Here is a 21,924-nt window from a genome sequence, read left to right as displayed (position 1 = left end):
AGATACCTGCTGAGGCTCAGCAGAACTGGGCGCTGTACCGCAAAGCCACCGGTTGGGGGTGACGCAGTCCACAAAAAGCCTTGAAAATGGCCCTTTTCGAGCTGTTTTCCAGAAGAAGCCGGGAAGCCGGACACTGCTCGGTGTCACCCCGGTAGATGTCACCCATGCACCGAAGGCACAGGAACCCCAAGGGTTTTCTGGCCCCGCTGATGATTTGGGATCAGGGCAGGGCTTGGGACATCCCAGCAGAAAACCCCCCTCTGCACCCCCGCAGGAGTCCCTGCAGGGCTTGGCTCCTTCTGCATCCGATGGCTTGAGACCGCCAGCACCTCCTCGCTCCTTGTTTCTTAAGAAAATGAAATTTCCTTTTATTATTATTATTATTATTATTGTTTATTTTTTTCCTCTTCTAAAAATCAATTGAAAACATCTTGCTGCTACCCAGCTTAATTATTAATAAGCGCTGTTTAGTGATAGGACCAGAGGGAATGGCCTCAAGCTGTGCCAGCAGAGGTTCAGGTTGGCAATGAGAAGACATTTCTGCTCAGAAAGAGCAGTCAGGCACTGGGACGGGTTGCCCAGGGACGTGGTGGAGTCACCGTCCCTGGGGGTGTTCAAGGAGAGGCTGGATGTGGTGCTTGGGGACATGGCTCAGTGGGTGACATTGGTGGTAGGGGATGGTTGGACCAGATGATCTTGGAGGGCTTGTCCAACCTTAATGATTCATGATTCTATGATTCTATGAACTGGTGGTTGTTCAGTCTCTCCATAAAACACAAAAATCCTCCCCAAGCCCCACTCCTGAGTGTCTACAATGAATCCCAAAGACAAACGTGCTGCTCAGCCCCTCGGCTTTACTGCAAGAGGTTCAGAAACAACCACTCCCATCCCTTGCTCTGTTCGTCATGAGGAGATTCATGCTTGGCCAAACTTGCTGCTGCCGTGGTGGGGCAGAGGACGGCTGCTTTGGCTGAGCACCTCCTGCATCGCTCCCACGTCTGGCACTGGGGGTGAATTTTGCTGCGGGAAGCAAAATGAGATGTGGTCATCCCTGGTTATAGCAGATGCACTGATCAACATCACCGATGTTTCTAGTTTGTTGTTGTTGTGTCAACCAAATAGAAAGGAAATTTCTTCCCATGCAGACTCTAGCTAAACCCCCTTCCAGGTAGCAGCCACTGTTGTATGTCTGTAAGTTACATGTCAGATACAACTGTCACTGAAAATTCTGCGTTCTGTTTGTTTTTAGAAAGAAAATCAGGGTTTAAAAAAAGAAAGACTTATTTTCTGCCCCATATGGCAGACCTAGACTTCATTCCCCAAACACACAGCCTGTGTTTCCAGCAAGTACCTGGCTTCAAAGCTGGTTTGCAGCCTCTCCTGGGCTGTATCCCTCTTGTTTCCTGAGCCAGTGCTCCTGCAGCAGCTGAGCCAACTGCAGGAAAATCCGTCGGTCTTCACAGCACAGCTCTGCCCTGGCTGATGCCTTCCTATTGCTGCCCAAATTAATCACATAAAAGGACACCTAATTGCTCTTTCCTTAAATGTGTGGCCTGGCCTTCAACCAGCTGTCTGTAAATTAGAAACCTGCTCAATAGCCACGTCCCAGCATGGTGACAGGTCTAGGAAATAGAAAAGAGTGTGTCAGCCTCTGCTGTGGCAAGGGGACGCTGGCCAGGCACAAGGCTGCAGGTGACAGCCTTGTCCTGGGCTGCTGCTGAGGGCAGAAAAGGGCTTCTCTGGGTCTGCAGAAATGCAAGAGCTGGATACCTGTACTATAATGAATTGGATTTCATTAGACTTAGAGAAACAACAGACCAAATTCTGACTTTCTCAGGACGCTCAGTTTGGGGATGCCTCACAGGCGCTGATTTCCAGAAGGTGCTTAGCACCCTATGCCTCCCCAGCACAGCCCTTGGAGCAACTCAGAATGAGCAACTGGAGTAAAAATTGCTTTTCACAAATACAAGCACAGGGCTAGTGCTTGGCCTGGGTGTGTGGAGCCAGATTCTGGTAGGTGCTGAGCACCTTTCCATCCCAGGCACCGGGGCTGTTTGGTCAGGGCTAGACGCTTCATGCAAAAGAGTATTCTGGGCAGGAATGACTTGCTTCAGCAGCAAGCTTACAGACACAGGCATTTTCCCCGTTTCCTTGCACTCGTTATGAGCCATGTTAACATCCCAGTAAACATGTTTTCTTTTCAGCTACAGTGCTTGTAACAGTATTTGCCTGAATTAGAGCGAGTTTGTTCTGCAAACTGCATTTACCTTTCCCAGATACAGAGCAGCTGTTCCCTGTACGTTCTCGCAAGGTCTTTGTTTGCACAGACTTTTGTCAGCAAATATACCCCCCTAAACAAGCCACTCACGTCAACTTTCCAGCACTGATAGGGGAGTTGTGAGCCCTGCAAGACACCTTCCTCCTTGTCTTTTTTGTTTCATTTATAGGCACCTGCCTTCGAGACGGCGCCAACAAGGATTTGCTCATGCCATCAATCATGGCCATCAATCAAGACTCAATCGCAAGCCTTACAGAAGTGTGAAAGAAAGCAGCAGACGTTATTAATTTTGCCTTGGGTGAAAGCTCTTCGATCACACCATTCTGACAGCTGCTACCTATCCCCAGCAGCATAAACACGAAGGTCACCAGCTCCCCCGTTGGTACCCAGGAGAAAACATCTCCCCCATGGGTCCCCATGTGGAAGGTGGCATTTACTCCTTGCATAGTGGAATCATGACCTGTGAAAAGCACCAAAGTAGTGGTGTCCATTTTGCAGGCAGGTGTCCAGAGAAACTGCTTCTAGCACGGAAGATTGGTGTGGGTGTGTCGGTGTCCCGTGGGAGGTGTTGAAATGCTGACATGCCACAGAATATCTTGGTTTTGAGATGGACAAAGATGGAACACCAAATGGGGCTTCATGGTGCCTACTGTGGGCATCCCATTAAACCCAAGTTCAGAAAATCTCTTGAAACGTCCTTCCTACAAAGCCTGGAGAGGAGGTGGCTCTGAGAGGAGTTAATTAGAACATTGATCACCACCCATGGAAAGAAGTTAAGGTTTCTCCAGACTTCTTTGTGAAGATGCCTAAATTAGATGCATCTAACCCATCCAGAACCTAATTAGATCAGGTTCTTCAGATGGCTTACTAAAGATGCCATTACGTCTTCCTCCCTACGCTCATTCTGGGGTCTTAAAGCTCTGCAGAGTAGCTGGGTGAGCCAGAGCAGGTGTGGGTGCTGTCGTGCATCCACACACAAGAATAAGGCATAAATGCAGCTGCAAAGGACATGCCCAAAGTGTTAGAGAGAATCTGGAGCAGAGCCAGTGACTGAAGGCCATCATTCCTCACAGACAGTTGTATCTGATGACTGGGCTCTGTGAGTGAAACCAGCTAAGAGACAAGGTTAGATGCTGGGCTACTCAGGCTGACTTTGGTCAGCCTGCCCCAGTAGGCCACGGCAGGGGATCTGGTTGTGTTCCTGCTCCTGAGGGGGTTCACATTTACCACCACATTTACTCTCAGGGGCAGGTACACCTACAAACACACACCCTCCTCTGACCCAAACAGAGCTGGCAGGTGCTCATGTCAGCCCACAGTATTTCTCTGAAACGTATAAAAGAAGTTGGAGTCCATCACTGCCAAGTTGTTGCCTGAAATAAGAATGCGGGTTATTACAGTGTCCAGGATAAAGCTGCTTCATGCCTGTTGCAACTAATCCAGCTGCCCCCAGACTCCCCAGAGAGCACAAGGAGATCCCCCTGGCAGAGCAGTGTTTGAGGAAGGTGACCATGGGCCAGCCCAGCCTCCAGGGAGACGTGGCAGATCGGTCGTCCCATACAGTCAGTGCCCGTTGTCTCTTCTCAGAACTCATTATTTTCCTTGCTCTGAGATTCCTGTCACAGATCTCCACTGCCTTTTAGCTAGAGAGGGTTGGCCGTAGGTGCTTTTAAGCTTCAGAGGGTGTGAAAGCCAGAAGACATGGTTCTTTTCCTGGAAAGCGCCTGCAGCGACTCCACCCCATGCATTGGTTAGATACTATCTGAAGCCATTCAAGCAGACATTACACAAGTAAAGAATGTTATACATCCACCACACACAAAAAGGCAGTGCAGTAATGGTCGTTGGCTTCATCCCCAGTGATCTGAGCTGTTGTCTCTGGCCTATCTTGGGCAGGGGACACATCCCCATCTCCTTGACAGCAGTCACATACAAAGCTATTACAGCAGCAATTCATGCCCTCAGATAACTCCACAGTCATTTCCAGGTCCAAGAGTACTGATCTGGGCAGTTTGAACCAGCCAAGGTTATCTTGGAGGCCTCCTCTGACCATGGTCCCTTGAGAGATGAGGATTTAGTCCTGGGTACAGCCATGGGTGCAGGGTGCTCTCAGGTCATTGGAGTTATGCTAGGAGTCAGGCTGAGCCCCAGAATACAAATGATTGGTGATGGTAGAATGATAAAAGCCTTTTTTCTTCACTGATCATCCAATGCCAGGAAGAAACCACAGTGATTTGACCTCTTACTAAATGGAGTGGCTGAGCTAGGTAGGTTGAATGGGGCCAGAGCTGCAATCCAGAATAATTTCTCACTGAACACTAAGAGTTTAGAACAACTTGGGTCAGTAAAGAGGGCTAATTTTTGCTGCCTGATGAAGGCAGAGTGTCTTCAATACAGTTAGTTCCCTTTAGACAACTGTCTGCCATCACAGCTGGTTCTCATAGGTGATCTGTCCAGCTCTCAGCACAGGCTGACTGCCTGTAGAGGCTTGCAGCTTGTAGCTCCAACCCACCTGGGACCCCCTCGGGGCTGGAGAATATTAGCAAGGACTTATTCTGCTTCACATTCCTAGCTCTGTCAACAAGGGGTGTTTTAGAAGCAGCACAGTGAAATTGCATAAAGGTTATGTGGCATTTCTTGATCTACTGAGAGGGGTTATCTCAGCTGGAAAGCTCTGACTTTGTGCATTTCCAGGGATTATGTTTCTGTGCAATGGGTAAAGCATCCCATTAGATGTAGCCTCATTTTCAACACGTGTTGGTGCCTTTCCAGGGAAGTTTTAGTTTGGTATTAAGGGAAATAACAGTATGTCTTCACTACCACTCTCTTCTCACTATTCAGGCGTGTTAAGCTGACTGAGCACCAGAAGGACATTATAACCAGATGACCAACCAAGGGAACCTGAGCCAATCATAATTTAAGGCAGTATCAGCTCAATCAAGCAACCTATGAAAGAGACACAAAACCTGTTTGCCATGTTGTCACTTCTTATCAGGCTGGGATTTGCTTTGGATGTGACAATTCAGCTTGACACGATATTCAACAGTGAAGAAAGCTGGCTGAACGTGGCAACAGGCACAGTAGCAAAGAAAGGCTTTAAAAGGAACCGATGAATCCAGAAAAGGAGAATGAAGAACTAGGAAAGTGCAACGTGAAACACGAACTGTTTGCACAGTCTTTAGGAGAGTTATATTTACTGAGTAATCTTGGTTATCTAATGCACATGGGCAGGGCACATCTCTTATTATGTGTCCGAACAGCACCTGGCAAAATGACACGTAAATATCACTGATGAAAACTTTGTATTAATAACCACAAGAATAAAGGAATGGAAGGTGATGTCTTCAGGCAAGAAGCCCTTCATGAAAGCGACCAGTGAAGTTTTAAGCTAGTTGTCCACAAGGATGCAAACAGCATCCAAAAGAATATATGGAAACTGTATGTACATTGGTGTTAACTTACAGCACGACTTCAAAAAGATTAAAACGTACCACGGGCTTTCAATTTTAAAATAATAGGGGCCTATCTCTGTAATGGAAAGGAAAGGAATTTTTTACATTGATTTTCAAAAGATTTCCTCTTTCATAATAAAAGGAAGTTTGGTAGTTACAGATTATAAATGCTTACACAGAAAAATTTAAGGCCAGTAAAGCCCTTTAATGACTACTGAAATGCCATCTAATTTCCACCACATTAGTTAAAGACACAGAGTATCAGAAAAGTTACTATTTTTTACTGTTTTTCTTGATTTGTATGATTAATATTATTCACAGGCAATGGCTATCAAAGGAAGTTTCAGAAACATCACGAGGGCAGCAGATAAAATCTGTTAATCAGCTTCAATGAGTGAGTGTGCTTGTGTTTGGATTATGTAGTTTTCTAAAGGAGGGGGATAGAGGGGCTGGGGGGGAGGGAGAAAGCTTTCCTGGACCTTTTGTAGGTGAAGAATTGTAGTTTCTATGCCTCGATCTGCCCCATCTCCATGTTTCTGATTGAGTTTTCAAGCTTCCATGGTCAGCCTCACCCAAAATCTTATGGTTGGCACCAAAAGGGGGGTTTTAGGACTCTCAACTAAGGTTAAAAATCGTGAAACTTAACATTTAACACCTTCCTCCTTCCAAACCTGATATACCCACACAGCAAGTTGCATCATCCTCAAATCTGCTGCTTTAAAGAGAAAAACGCCAATCTCAATGCAAGAAGAGGCGTAAACACCCTTCTAAACTCAGGGCTGAGTCTATTAGTATTTAACTGCACATTTTCACATGTAATGGAAGAAATAACGCAGTGCTTGGCTGATGCTCTGAAGATAGTCTATGAGAATGCATCATAGGAGAGGGAATTAACTGGTTCTTTTCTGACAGATGGGTGTATGTCCTCCCTCAGGCTTTCTGCTAGAGAGGTGCCTCTACCCCATCTCCTACTGCCCTTCAGAGTGGGTGCACACTACAAACCAGTGCCCACGGTCGTCTGTTCAGGAATGAGAGACCAAAGCACATCAAATGGGTTGCCCAGGGAGGTGATGGAGTCACTGTCCCTGGGGGTGTTCAAGGAGAGGTTGGACGTGGTGCCTGGGGACATGGCTTAGTGGGTGACATTGGTGGTAGGGGATGGTTGGACTAGGTGATCTTGGAGGTCTTTTCCAACCTTAATGATGCTAGGATTCTATGATCCTAAATCTCTGTGCAGCGAAACAGCTCTGCGCACCTGCTCCACCCTCACACATTCCCAGTGCAGGAGCACAAGACTGTTGTGTGGTGTCTACAAAGCAGATATGCTGTTTAAAGCTGGAAAGAGCTGGTTTTTCTCTTCTGTACAAGAGTTTATAAGACGTAGGCACTGCATGTTGCCATCTGGACAGTGAATGGGACAGCAGCAGCCTGTCATGATTGATCGGAGCTGAGAGGCAGTGAGAAAACAGCGGTGCTCCACTACTAATGGCATTGATTTCCCTCCATGGAGACCCATCAGACACCTGGGAATCAAACACAGTGCCTTCCTGTGCCATTTCAATTTACAGCTCAGGCTGGGTGCTCGGCATTTAGCAGTGTCTGTGCTGCACAGGGTCAGTCCCTGCGCCGTGCAGCCACCGAGGCGTAGCGTGGTTCCCCTCCCACATGCTTGCTCAAATGTTCCCACATATGCCCACATGCTGGGAACCAGTGTGCTGGGAACCCACCTTTGGTCCTGACTTTTGGCATGTGTGTAAAACCATGTAAAAATGTGTAAAACTGACCCCGCAAGGTGGGGAAGGAAGGCTTCACAAGTGGTGGGTGGCAGTTAGAGTCTGTACCAAAGCACGAAGAGGATGCTGCTCTGTTTTTTAAAGCCTCATTTTCTTGCATTTCTCACACACCCATCATTGAATCACTCTTAACTGGAAAGATGAAAATCTCCTTTTTTCCTCATCATGCTTTTCTTTGAGATTTAAAACACTTCAAGTATCTCTTTACACTTCTACTATCCTTACTCTAGCTTTTCTCACCTTTACTTGAGCCTTGGTAGTGATGTGCTCGATGTGCTCAGGTTTTTCGAATCTTTACTAGCTAGCCAAGTGCATGCCAGCTCATAGATTTCCACTTTAGTTTGAAATTAGGCTCTTCCTTCTAGATACTACAGAATTAGGACATTCCCAAATGGTCAGAGCATCTTTCACACAGCATCAGAGGGCTTCTGTGGGGAGTGAGGGCACCAGGCAGCCCCAGGAGCTGGACCCATGGTGAAATGCTATGGCTTTGTCCCTGCTTTACTGTGCCAGATGAATGATTCATCAGCAGGACCATAAAAACACAAGTCACTTGCCCAAGGCATGCTAGGGTCTGAAAAGTAACATGTCTTTCATGCAAGTAATTTGCTTTCAGACAACTAATTAGCATTGGTAAACATAGGCTCAAAACCAGCAATAAATTAAACGTAGTGAATTAAACCTCAGATTTTGATTACTGTTTTGGAAAACTGCAAGAAAATCACAGTCTAAATTACTCAGCGACGTGCCATAGCCAATTTGGGAAATGCCACATGATTCAGAGTGGAACAGTTTCATGAAATGTATTGATCCTTCCTTTTTCTCAGATGTATTTGCAATGCCAAAAGCAGACCGCCGTGTGTCATGCAAGGAAGGAAATCAGCACAGCCTGCATGATTCACTGCCCCACGAAACTGTGGCGTTGCCTTTGCTTGTGCCGGGGTGCGGCACAGCATCTCTTCTGCCCACCAGCCACTGTGGCCCATCCAAACCGCCCTGGCTCTGAGCTGCCTTGTTGATAAGGACACTAAACACAAAGCTTTTTTTTTTTTTTTCTTTCAGTACAGTAGAGTAGGACAAGCTGAAACAGCAGGAGCCACCTTTGGAAACACGCATATATATTGAGAAGTTGCTCAGGAACCAAGCTATGTAAGCAGAGGATTTTTACTAGCTCTGATTGCAAATGAAAAGAAGTTTTTACTTCGTTGGAGGTGTGTATACTGATACAACCAAAGAAGCAAAGAGAAATATCAGAAGCCCTAGAAAAGCATGAAGTGGGGAGAGAAGTACAAATTTTTGGCTAGAGAAAGTGCCTGGCACAAGGAACGCCAACACAGGTCTCATTCCCCCAAGAACCTCAGTGCCTGGGTTGGTCATTGTTTTTTTTTTTTTTTTTTTTTTTTTTTAAAGTCAGTCAAGAGAATTGCATTTCAGAATTGCCTGACTCTTCCTTGTCCTCAGAACTGCTGAAGCATTGGCTCCTCTATCCAGTGGCTTCCATCCCCACATCAGCCAGAAGCATTGCCCTTGCCTCTCCCCACTCCCCCCAGTAAAGGTGCTCCCGTATGTTGAGCAGCAGGGCTCCAAAGATGCTCCACAGCTGGAGGTTGCTGTGGGTGAGGTGCACAAAGTCCATTTTTACCCACCAAGCCCCTTTCAAACTACTCTGGCCTTCCCTTAGAAGTCTGCCATCAGCAGAATTTCTCTCCCAGGGCAACGCCTTAGAAAACAGCCTTCCTTTCATGCAGGCTGCTGCAGAAAATAGTCATTGTACAATAAGAAGGCATAGAGAAATCACTGAGAATTAATGAGAAGCAAAGACTCCTACACAACCAACTTCTTTAGATGCATTTTATTCCTTTCAGCAGGGAAAGTCAGCCGGATGAGCTTGCACAGGCCAACCAGCAAGCAAAGAGCCCTCGAGCTGCTCCAGCTGACCTCATCCCAGCCAGCAGCTTCCCCACCAGCCCTGCCAGGTTGCATGCTGCTCGAGTGGCTTTGCTGATTCAGACCCTGAGAGCAAGTAGTTGTCCGCAGCTACTGGAAATGGAGCTCTCACTTAATGATGCTTGAAGCTACTGTCACCAAGAATGGCCAAAACATGAGTTCAAGGGCCTTTTTTTAATTGTTATTATTTTTTATTATTATTATTTTATTGTTATTATAATTTTGTGTTTATCAGTTTGTAAAGTTTTCCTGTTTTAACAGGTTCAGCCATTTGTAAGGAGATCAAGGACGTTGCCTACAATCCATGGGGTGCACTGGGCTTTTTTTTCTCCCTCTCCTACACTCCCCACTGCCCACTCTGAGCACAGCACGTCTCCCACACACCTTGGGTATGGGATCTGTAGCCCTACAAGTAGTTACTTCGATATAACCACTGTGTCCTTGACCCTATCTGTGGTTATAAATGGAGAAGGTACAGCGCATCCCCCCCAAAGAGGACATTTGTTCTGAGTAGCCCTTGCAAACCTGGTGGCCTTGACACCAGGAGGTCTTGACAAACACTGAGAAGACTCTTGTTCCTCTTTCAGACACTTGTCCGTCCACCTGCACAAAACCATGGCCTGAAGATGAAACCGTGGCTCCCAGGCTGGTACCACACAGGTCAGACTGGGTGGTCTGCATGATTTCTCCACCCTTCAAAACCTACCAGGTATGTAACACTTGTGGAGAGAGGTGGCATTAGGGTTTCTCCAGTTCAGCACATAAAAACAACGATGATGATGACCATATTAACATCCCAGTTTGCATTTTGTGAGTGTTGCTCAGAGCCATTCGGTGTTGCCCACTAGGACAGCCTGCCTTCTGAGCCAGGTAATGCTGAACCCCCCTCAGCCAGCTTACGTGAGGGCAGGGAGGCTGCGAATGGCCTCATGCCCCGGGTTCCTTCATTACGTCTTGCCTTGTATCCACCGGATCAATTTTATCTGAACTGTTTGCTGTCCCCGAGCAGCGGCGAGAAGGCAGGAATGCTGCCGATAACTCTGCAAACAGAGAAGGCATGGAAGGGTCAGAGCCCGAGAGAAAGATCAATATGTTGGCTTAGCCGAAGAGATGAGCGAATTGTGACCGAGGGCCAGACACACATCCATGAGAATAAAAACAAGGTGTTTCCTCCCTTGGCCCCTCTCCCCTCCATCCCTTTTGCTTTTGCAGCTCCTTGTTCATGTCCTGCAGGCAGCTCCCAGCAGCTCGGAAATGCTGGGTCCATCCACGCCTTTCCCATGCTCTTTCCAACCACCACTGCCGAATGAATTCGTCTTCACTTTCCCTACCCAGACCCCGCTACCTAATGTAACCCCGAGGGACATTTTCCATCAGGGATTTCTACTGTCCGTCAGATCCTCCCTTTCTCCCTCGCCCCGGGTTGATTAATCGCCCAGCACACGCGGCGGCGGACAGCTGACCCACTGACGCAAGCGCTTTGTTTTTCCATCCTCATCACCGTAGGATGATACTGATCAAACAACTGTGGGCATAAAGCCAGGTTGAGGCTCCTTTCAGATAACAAGGCACTGTTTCCCTTCCAACATTAAACCCTGGGGGGTGTGGGAGGCACTAAAACTAGTTCCCCCCAGAAGTAGACAATATCTTTTTCCCCCAACATCACATCTCATCCAGCTGAACTGGAAGCTCACCGGTTTGGAAACTGCCCAAATCCTTCTTGAGGCAAAGGGTGGTGAGGTAGTGCATCCTGGCTAGGGCACGGAAAGGGCTGTCACTGTGGGGTGACACTGTGGGGTTTGCTAGTGGGCATGATGTGACTGCTTGGCTAATCCTCAGCTCCCAGCTTCACGGGTGCTTTGGCACTCCCAAAGTCAGAAAAGTGCCACAGACGTGTGTCTTGTCTGAGATCTGGGCATTTTCCTCACACAGCATAGAGTGAAAAACTTAATTCAGGGAGCAGGCACACTCAAACATCAAATATTGCCTCCCCGGAGGGAACACTGATGTTGTACATTAGGTGCTTGTTTCATCTGTAATCAATTGTAGGTCTTCCTCTGTTGGGAAAGGATCACATACAGGGGCTTAAAAACATTCCCACTGCTTTTAAGGTCATCTGGAGGCAAGCAGACCCTTCCTTCAGGAAGGATTTGAGGTCGCCTGTGCAGAAACCAAGAGAACAGTGATGGCAAAGGGCCGTAAGAAAAAGCATCCCTCTGCAAACACCAGCGAGATGGTGAAGACCGCGTCCCGGAGAGCATCCAGGTGATGCCAGCCCTGGGAAAGCGGGGACGTTATAAGCTTCTGTGTAAGAGTAGCGTCTATCTTTGCTTCCCTTTTAACGAGATTAGTCTTGCTTTTCTCCCCCTCTTTATTTTGCTGTCTACTGGCCACCTCCGTGCTCTCGCGCTAATGTGATTAGCGGTGCCTGTGGACCATACTGGCAGCAACTGTCACAAAGATCTCTGCTTACTTGAGTGCACCTCTTTCCTGAATGAACCATCTTGTGTTTATGGTCACAGGGGGTATTGTTAACTCCTGGATTCAAATAGAAGGGGATATTTACGGCCCTCCCATAAAAGTTGATTCATGGAGGCATTTAGGAAAGAGGCGGACAGAAGACAGATGTGTTTCCTACCACAGATGCTGAGGAGGTTCAATTGTTCTGCATATGTAATGACTTTTTATGGTTCCTTACAAACGCTTTTTACACCGCTAGAAAGGTGCCAAAGTCAAATACACACAGTCGCTTACTGAAGACAATTTAGTGACCATATAGGACACTACAACTTTATATCTCCTTAAATATGTTAGAGATGGGCATTTCTAAATGTACGACGTGGAGGGGAATCTCTTACTGCCTTCCCCACACGCAACACCGGTGTCCTTTAGAGTTCCCTGAGCCTTTCAGAGCATGTTTACTGTTGTTCCCATATGCTTAACACTTAAAGAAACTATAGATTATTTTTTTTCCCAAGTGAGGCACGTTATTGGTGTTAAGTCACCAGTGGAGGTGTATTGCCTGCTGTTTACATCTTTCCAAAAGAGCAGACAAAAAGTGCTCCTGACTGTGCAAACAAATAAGTGCTTGTAGGTGGCAGGGCCAGATCGGCTGCTGGATTCCTGGCTGAAGAGAGCAGATGACCAGGGAGCAAAGCTGGTGTAATTACAGGTAAGAGATGAGAAGGAAGATGGCAAATTTTTGTGCTGTGCTCGTGGCAGCCAGAGGATGCTTGGCTCCATGAGGCCTCTGCCCAGGGATGGCTGTTTTCACTCCCTCATGTTAGCTCCTGGGCTGTGACAAGAGGTACAGGAGGAAATTTGTATCCCTGCTGGTGAAATGGGCTTGTGGCTTTGTACAGCATCCAAAGCTCAAGCCAAAGCCACCAACTGTGGGCACTCTGTGCTCCTGTGACAGCAGCAAAGCCGTTTCCCAGAGCTCTGACACCAAAAACACTATGCAAAAAGTAGTTGTTTTGCTGTGATGCCTGTGGGGAAATGCTGTTGTTCCTACCACACAGAAGGAAAGGGAAAGATGGGCAGCAGGAGATAGCCAAGAAGCATCTGCACCTCCCTTTGAGCTCAAAGGCAAGTATTTCTGGCCTGTGGTTGTGCAGCATGGTGGAATAGGCAGGGTTTCATCCTGGTGTGGGGCTCTTTTCTCAGGTGACAAGATATAGGATGTGAAGAAACGGCCTCAAGTTGCACCAGGAGAGGTTCAGGTTGGATATTGGGGATAATTTCTTCACAGGCAGGGTGGGCAAGCCTTGGAACGGGCTGCCCAGGGAAGTGGTGGAGTCCCCAGCCCTGGAGGTATCATCTCCTGTTCACAAAGAAAATAACATGTTCCTTGATGAGGAAGCTTTTTTTTTTCCTCTGGTAAATAATTACTAATGAAAGTACAAGCTGCTGCTTGCCTTGTGCTTTTATACAGCAAGGTGAAAAACTCGTGGGCTACACAGCATGTCTTCAAAAAGAAACCTCACTTGGTAGGAAAATCTGGGCTAAAATGACCGAGGAACAGCCAAGTTTAGCAAAGGCTGGGGTCAAAAGAGAAAACAAGCTCTGGAATATGTCTCTGGTTTCTGAGGTTCGTGAATTATTCCCCAAACTGTAGGGACTTACCTTGCCCTCCAAAATACTGCATTTTCATGATCAAATCACTCCCACCACATGCTCTGCAGGCTAGATCCTGACCTTAGGTCCTGTACCAATCTCACTGACTTTTAGGAACAAAACCCTTTCTTTGAGAATGCATTTATATATTTCCTTCGTTTGATGTGAGCAGGAGTGTTACACTATAAACCACATGTTGACAAGGAAAAAATCCTCACTACCAGCCCAGGAAACTCGACGCTGGTGATATTAGTGACAGCAGCTTTCCATGCGTCTACAGAAGGTGATTTTTGCACACTGGAAGCAATAAGGCCACAGATTTTCTCTGCACCTGCCTATGTTCTCAGCTGTGCATTGGGGCTCCCCGTCCCACCACCCGCTCAAAGCCACCCCTGCCCTGCCCAGGCACCGTGGATGAGCCCCGATGACGCTGGTTGGAAGAACAAGCCATCAGTTGTTGCCTAACCCATCTTATGCCTGCTTTAACTCGTGTCATTTCTTCAAATTCCTCTTCAACTTCTCTGTTTCCACAGCCATTTGCTTCGTCACGTCTGAGCCCCGTCCCGCCGCTGCAGCACACGTCGGCGGGGACAGCCCGGCCACCACGGGGACTGCTGCAAGCATTTAGGAAATGAAGCCAGGAACGCCGTGAGTCCTCGGCCATAAAAAACATGCTGCAGGCTGTGTCTTGCTGGGCAATGTTAGCTCCCAAAGCTGTTTTTCCCTAGTTGTTGTCATAAAACCCCAGTGAAACCACCTACGCGCTTCAGAAGTTGTGTGGGGGAAGGGGTGTGCATCGAGAGTCCCCTGTTAAAGCCTGCAGGGCTTCTGTTGCTTAAATTGGCTTGTCCTGGTAGGACTTTGCTGGGCTCTGTGGGATGGTCAGAGAGCCAGAGCCGAGGAATCAATTCATCATCATTTTCTCCCCTGAAAACAGATGACTCAGCCAGCAGAACTCCTGAACAAAGGTGTTTGCGCTGGGCTCCTCGCTCTTTCATCTGCCTAATTAGAGGCCTGGAGGTCTGTTTAGCGAGGCTGCTCCAAGTGCTAGGTAGAGCTGAAAGCTGCTGGCGAGCCAGCTTCCCAAAATACAGAAACAGCACAACCCGAGCTCCACGGGCGGGTGGTTTGGGGGTGATTGTCAGTAGCCACAACACGTCTGTGTGCACAGCACAGCGGCACGGCGCTTTCAGACGATGACAAATGTGCAGTTGTCGTCCTCTAAACCAATTCGTAATCGGCTGATTCATAAGGACACGGGGAGGAAGCACACCTAAACTGAGCTCCCTGAGTTTTGTTAGCTTATTACTGCAATCTCTCCTTCTGCCTGCTTGTGTCCCTGGACTGAGGGCAGCACGCAGCTCGCCAGGTCCTGCCCAGGAAGGTGTTTTGCTTGGAGTCCTTTGCAGAAAGCGCAGCGGACGTTTGGGCAGCTTCCAGCTCTCGGAGGGTCTGGTGGAGCAGGTCTTCACAGAAGCTTTCTGTTCAAACACATTTTAGGAATCGGGCCTCTAAACTAAGGGCTGGATCTGGCCATACCACGTGCTGTCCCGGCCAGCGCTGTAAGCCAGCTGCGGGTTTCGGAGCTGACTCCAATCTGATTAAAGCTGCTTGAGTCAACTAACATGCTGCTCCCAGGTTCATCCCCAATTAACCGTGACCAGAGTAGCTCCTTCAGATGAGAGGGTAAACGAGAACTGGGCACCGTTAACATGTTTGGGCTGCACTTACAGCAGTCCAGGAAAAGACTAGAAACCCTACAAAAAGCAGCACAGCCTCTTGCCTCAGATTTTAGCATGTGGATTCACGAGCAGGCACAAAACACGGGACACATTTTCAGCCACAACTGGCTAAATGGAGCCGAGAGGATTTGGAAAGAGGAATTAATACCAAAATGAACAAAGCTAAGTGGGAGAGTCTCAACCCTAACCAGGTAAGTGTTGCAGGGAGTCACCTTCATCAGAAGGGATTTTTTCTTTTCAATTATAAGCCCAGGCAAAAGCGTTTTTGTTCCTTTGATGGCTGCATTGTCCTTATTCTCCTTCCACACCCTTCACCCTAGCAGCTCATTACACACACTCCTTTCACCTTGCCTTAATTAAGGATGTGGAAAATGCCTGGGATGCTGGTGCTGAGTTCCTGGCTGAGACTGCAGGTATGAACAAGTTACTGGGTAGAACTGGTTAAATATGTTCAAAGAGCTGTGTCATCTGGTAGAAACAAAACCTGTCTGTGGGAGCAAGAAAAGGAATGTTTTGGCCTCTTATTTTCAGAAGTAAAGCTGAAAGCAGAGGCAAAGCCAAACATGTAAGCTTGACCCCAGACAAATTGTTTTGCTTTGGGGTGGTTTGTGATGCAGACAGCCTTGGGTTTGGTTCCACCCCAAGACAAACCAAACCTTGAAGCTGGAATTTCTGCCCCAGACTGGCAGGTCAGCCCGCTCACTATGGCCCTGATGTGGTGGCACCAGCCCCACATCTTCGCCCCTGCACAGTCCTGTCCTTCGGCCATGGGGAAACCTCTTGGGGTGAGGAGGAGACCGAGGCTTGAGGGCTCTGTGATGGGGACACAGCTGCACTGAGCAGCGTGAATATAGCCTAAGGACCCCAAATGGTCTCGGCAGCACAGATAGGGACAGGGCTGACTCTGGTCCCTCTCTGCCCTAGGGCAAACGGTCTCACCTCTGTGCTCCAGGAGAATCCCTTCCTTCCCAGAAGCAATACGAGGCCTGGAGGGTGCTCGGGAAGGCTCACATGAAAGCCACGCTGGCTACTTTATCTTCCCCTTTATAAACCACAAAGTGTATGGACACTACCCGAGGAGCAAAACCTCCTCAGTAACCTCATTATCCCGTCGTTTGGGGAGTTTACTGTAAAACATCAGGCTTTGGATCTTAATTGGCTGGGAAGTGCAGTAATGCAGTTAGCTGGACTGATAATGAACTGAATTGTGTGGCTGCTTCAGAGGAGAGAGGGAGTTTGCTGGACAAAGAAGGAAAAGGAAGAAGAAAAAAGCAAAAATTCCCTGTTACAACCCCCCCCCCCTTTTTTTTTTTCAATACATTAGTGATAGAAAGTTATGAAAGTGTTTCATTTTGGTTTTCGTTTTGATCAGAGGCAGTGTTCAGTCCAACCTCAAATATTTCCTTACCTGAAAAGAACCTTTTAAAAATTTAATAAAATTTTATAAAAACAGCATCTCCACTGTCCTGTTTTTTCCCTTGTGTGGCTCAAGCAGCTCAAAATGAGTTTGGGGAAACTCTCCCAGGAAATACAAGAGCCCCATCCACCCCATCAGGATGCTCTCCAGCTGAGGCCAAGCTCTGGCCAAGCCTGGCATCCCACACTCTTCCCACCTCCCTAGGGCCCAAACCCAAACCTTGTTGATGACCCAGAGCAATCTTTTCTCTTGGCACTGCCATCCCTGCTCCCAGCTCCCCAAACCTTTGCTGTCCACAGGCTGCTGGGAACCAGACAAAGCTCCGGCTGCGTGAACCCCATGAGATGCACCCACGGGCGAGGGGCCCTCTGGCCTGCTGGTGGTGAACATTGGCCTTTGGGGGCTTGTGGACTTTTTGTGCTCTGTGAAATGAAGAATGCGTTTCTCTTGTCACTAGATGGCTCTATCTGCTTTCACTAAACACACACGGTTTTCCTTTTACATCCCCAAATCAGTGGCTTGTGGGGTCCCAAGCCACACCATGGGAAGGCAAATCTCCAGTGGGTGGGAAAATTCAGCTGGGCTGGGATGACAGTTTTCATTATGTTCCTGCTAACATCCCCGAATAAAATGAACACTTGTGAGAAATTTCATTTTGAGATTTGCATGAAACAGCCCTCTTGGGGACAAAGTCTGGGTTTTCCTCCAGCAGCCCTTGCACTTGTGTGGATTTGAAGCAAAAAGGGGGGGAATTTGGATGTCTGGTGGATGTTTAACTCGGGTGCAGACTGGTGGAGAGTCAGGAGCTGCCTTTTCTTTGTCTTTTGTGCAAAGGTGGACTAGCTCCCAGCACAAGATAAGGTGAATCCAGCTGGTGGGACCATGCCTTCCTTGTTCGCCACTGGCATAGAAGGAAAGGGAGGAGAGAATGCTTGTGGAGGGGATGCTTGTGCACAGGGGGAGTGCAGGGAGGTGGGTGGAAGGCAAACCTTTGCTGTACAAGAGGCAGAGGGCACACACCGAAGCCCTGGAGATGTCTGAAACCTCAAAAAGTCAGAGTAAAAGTGTTTTTGGATTTGGATGTCTCCGTGCAACTAAAAAGCTACTGCAGGTCTGATTCTGGGCAAGAAGGAACATGAGATTATTGCTTTTCCAAGGAGAAAAAACTATATCTTGAAAGAAAATACAACATATTCAGGGGCTCCACTGGCTGTATTGGCTTAAGGCTGGGTATTTTATCAGTTGACAGATCTCTCAAGTGTATTCAAGAGATGTTTGAAGCAAAATTCCTGCCCGGAAAAAGTTACTATCTGAGGATGTAATCCAAACCTGTTAAAGACTGCGAGCAACTCTCTACTGATTTCAAAAGGATTTCAATCAGGCCCTGGGGAACGAGTCCTTCTTCACATCGGCAGCTTCGATGAGACAGCCCTGGTAATGACAGCTGCTGGCAGGGCTCTTTGCAAGATCACAGCCTCCGCTGCACAAACGATACATGGAACTAGTGACCATGGTGGGAAAGGAAGCAAATTTGCTTATTTAGATAATTAACAGGCATTTGAGACGAGCGTTGATGCGTGACACGTTCCCGGCAGACTAATAATTCTGCCTGGCGAAGCAGCAATTATTACAATAACGTTATGGTCCACTAAAATAGCTGTCCCGTAGAGGATGGGGGAAATGGTGTTTCTCCTTCTTCCAAGTAAACAGACTACATGCTGGGGAAATGCCCCGAGGGCTCGGCCAGGGGAGGAAGGACTCCCACAGCTGCTGTGTGGCAACTTCTGTTGTAACCAGCCTTCGGAGGATGCCTGGTTTTTATGGCTGCAGGTAGCTGCAGGCGTAATTTTGCACCTGCAATTTCGGTTGGGCAGATAACCGCCTTCCTTATTGACCCATGCAACCCGATGCCTCGAGAGGCCTGCGTTGTGAGCACAAATAATTGTGACTGATTAAAAAAAGGTACCATCTTGAGGAGAGGCGTGATTCGGGGCATTGTGTCTCTTCTGAAAATCAGCCGTGCTGTGAGCCAGGAATGACCAATACCCCTGAGATGTCCTTTGGGCAGGCAGCTCCTTCTTGGAGTTGTCCTGGAGCAACTTTGCTCGCATCAGGGGAACACAGAGGTTTTATAGAGAAGAAAATCTGGCCCATTTTGGTTTATCTTGATCTTGTCTGATCTTGTCTAATGGCTGTGCAAGAAATTTTGTTCAAGGTCCGACTCCTCACCACATAAAATTGTCAGGGGCAGACAATGGGAGGTTGGCTGGGAACAGGGGGCTCTGAACTCTGCTTCACACAGCTCTGCCCTGCAACTTCGCTATCATCTGCAGCCTGTGCCCTCTGCAAACAGGAGAGAAAATCAGGCAATGAGGATTTCCTCTGTTTCTTCTGCTGGGGGATCAGTCCATTGAGAAATTCATCAAAATCTGCTAGGCCAGAAATAGAAAAAGCATCAAGTGACGAGACAATGCTCTTACAGAAATCAAGTCTTTGATAGCTTTACATGCTTCTTGAGCACAGGGAAAGACGGTCAGTAAAGTTCCTCGTGGCCTAAAAGCAGAAACATCTGTCGGAGTCAGCTTGCTAGGCTGAATATAGCAGCAGGAAAGCCCAACTGATTAACTCCATCCTCTTCCTAGCATGTTTTTGTGGCGACCAGAAATCCCCAGAAAGGGCTCCTGAGGACATCAGCCCCAGTAAAAGCCAGCTATAATTCTGTAAACAGGGAGATCAAGGGCACGTTATTCCAGCTGCACTTTACCTCTGGCATCCAGGTTGCGTAATTCACACCTACTGCATCTGCTCTCCCTTAGCTGTGGGATAAGCTTTAATTTTGGGAGAGAGGAAGAGCCCAGGCTCTGATGGGGGAGAGAATAAAACTGATGTTGTGAGGAAGAAATAGGCTGGAGCAGGGGAAAAAGACAGAGAAGATTAAAGCAATATAGTGGATGCAGGAGGCACTTTCCAGCGTGGCCGGGCTGATGCTGCTTGATGTGAACAACCCCCCGCTCCTCTCATCCACATTCACCCCAAGAGGGATAGCAGCCAGCTTTTTGGGGCTTTCTCTTGATCGTTTTTAACATTTTAGTCTTCCTTCATTTGTGTTTTGAGTAATCCTGTGGGATGAAAATGCTGAAGAATAACAGCCCTTTCCATTCTCTCCCCGGCATCAACTTCAAGTCTGGTATCAAGTGACAAATTTGTCCCTGATAGCACAAGGAGACACGTATTTTCACTGCTACATTTTGGACAGACATACATAGTTAACCCCACCATTTTTAAGAAATTTCAAGAACTGGAATTTAAGTTGTGATGTAGCTAATTTCCTGCAGCCAGGCTCCTGAAGCATGAGCTTTACTGACCACTCACTGTGCAGTACTTTTCGTTCAAATTATCCAAATTCTGCCTTTCATCAAGCCTGAAACCTTCAAAAATGGTCACAGTTCCTGTAGGGTACCTTCCAATTAATGCACTGCCATAAAATTGAGGAGAAGCAAAACCTGCTTTTGTGTTCAGACTTATGAACACGCTGAGGGAAATATGCAAGGAGAAGGGCTTCACTGGAAGTCTCTTCATCACCTCCCCATCTGTCAGCCTTGAAGGACACAACAGTTCCAACAAGGCATTCAAGGCATCCACACTAAATGTTTTCCAGGAGCACCAACATCTGGGTAATTTTGACATCCATTCAGCTGAAAACTCTGGAAATCATCCTGAGGGCATGTGTCTCAACATTCCTACGTGTTACCACTATTGCCAAAAAGGACAATTGTCCTGAAACCTTGTAGCTAATCAGGAAAAACGAATGAAAACTTCTTTCACAGCTTTTGCAGCCAAAAATGAATTACCTGTGACACCTTGTCCTGCAATACACAGTAGATGAGCCGAACAATTATGTAGGAGGAAATATTTCTTCTGGTTTTCCATGAACTTCGAGCACCATTAGCTGCAAATACCATACACTGTTAAAGTCAAATCATTTGATTGCAAGACATTAATTTTACCTTTCACAGCTTCCTCGCAATCTTGGAAATGATCAGACAGTGGTCTACTCCCTTCTCAATTATGGAAAATGAACGACCAAAAAACTTTGTTGCTTCTATGTTTTCAGGTATCTATGGCCTAGAGTGGAAAAAAAAGTCCTTTAAGTCCTTTTTGGCTAAGTCCTTATTTTCTCTGCAAGAGAGGATCTAATATATTGTTGGGATTCACAAAGCTCTCTTCCTACAAAGATGAATTGTGTTACCTGTAGGTGGATCAGGGAAACCTACACCTTTGTTTTTGCAGTCACATAATCCATTGGAGTGCTTATGGACTGTACTACCACAGGTTCCTGTCGCATCTGCTACAGTGATATTTTCACATTCCTGCTAAGAACAAGCTCAAAGTTTCACCTTTTAAAGAAATGTTTCAGTAGTTTCTTTCTCCATGCTGCTTCCATCCTCCCCTGCACAGGACAGGTCACGCTGCGTAACTGAGAAACTTCTCCACAACCTGAAGAAAGTCTCCTGCCAGCTTTGTTGATATCATTTGTCCACTTACCAATACTCAATACCATTTGTCCACTTACCCTGGAAAGCAGAAAAACTTTTTTTTTAACTTTTTTTTTTTTTTTTCCTCATGTGGGGGAATCATTCCTGCAATTCCAGAGCTACTCTGCAAGCACATTTAAAATATCTATCGTTTTAATACACAGTGAAACAATTTCTGTGCAATTTTCATAAAGAAACGTAAAATCTTTGGACTTCAATGGTTCAACATAAAGAGAAATGACTCTTGTCAGACATAAAGTCAGTATGACTTTGACTACTGCAGAATGGCATTCATTCTGAAGGCATTTCACTTTGGAGGAAAATAGATATCCCCAGCCCCACGTGCAGTCTTTCTGAGATTGCTGCTTAATTCTGGCTAGATTGTGATGGCTTAGAGGAATAGTTTTAATCAGTCTGAGGGATTACTACCCTCTGGGTTGTGTGTGTGTGTGGGAAAGGGAGTTGTGTGATGTTTTTTTCTTGAGGGGAAAAACCTCAATTCTGTTTGTTTTTCTTTCTTTGGTTGGTTTTGCATCTTTTCAGCTTCCAGATTATTAAAATTTATCAGTGGAAAAGTGGTCCTCGTGTTGGAAATTTGCATCTTCAGATGTTCTTTTCTCCACTGCACTTTTTTACCTATTAGA

Source organism: Aythya fuligula, chromosome 1 (genome assembly GCF_009819795.1).
Source record: "Aythya fuligula isolate bAytFul2 chromosome 1, bAytFul2.pri, whole genome shotgun sequence".
Classification (NCBI taxonomy): Eukaryota; Metazoa; Chordata; class Aves; order Anseriformes; family Anatidae; genus Aythya; species Aythya fuligula.
This window is presented reverse-complemented; position numbering follows the sequence as displayed.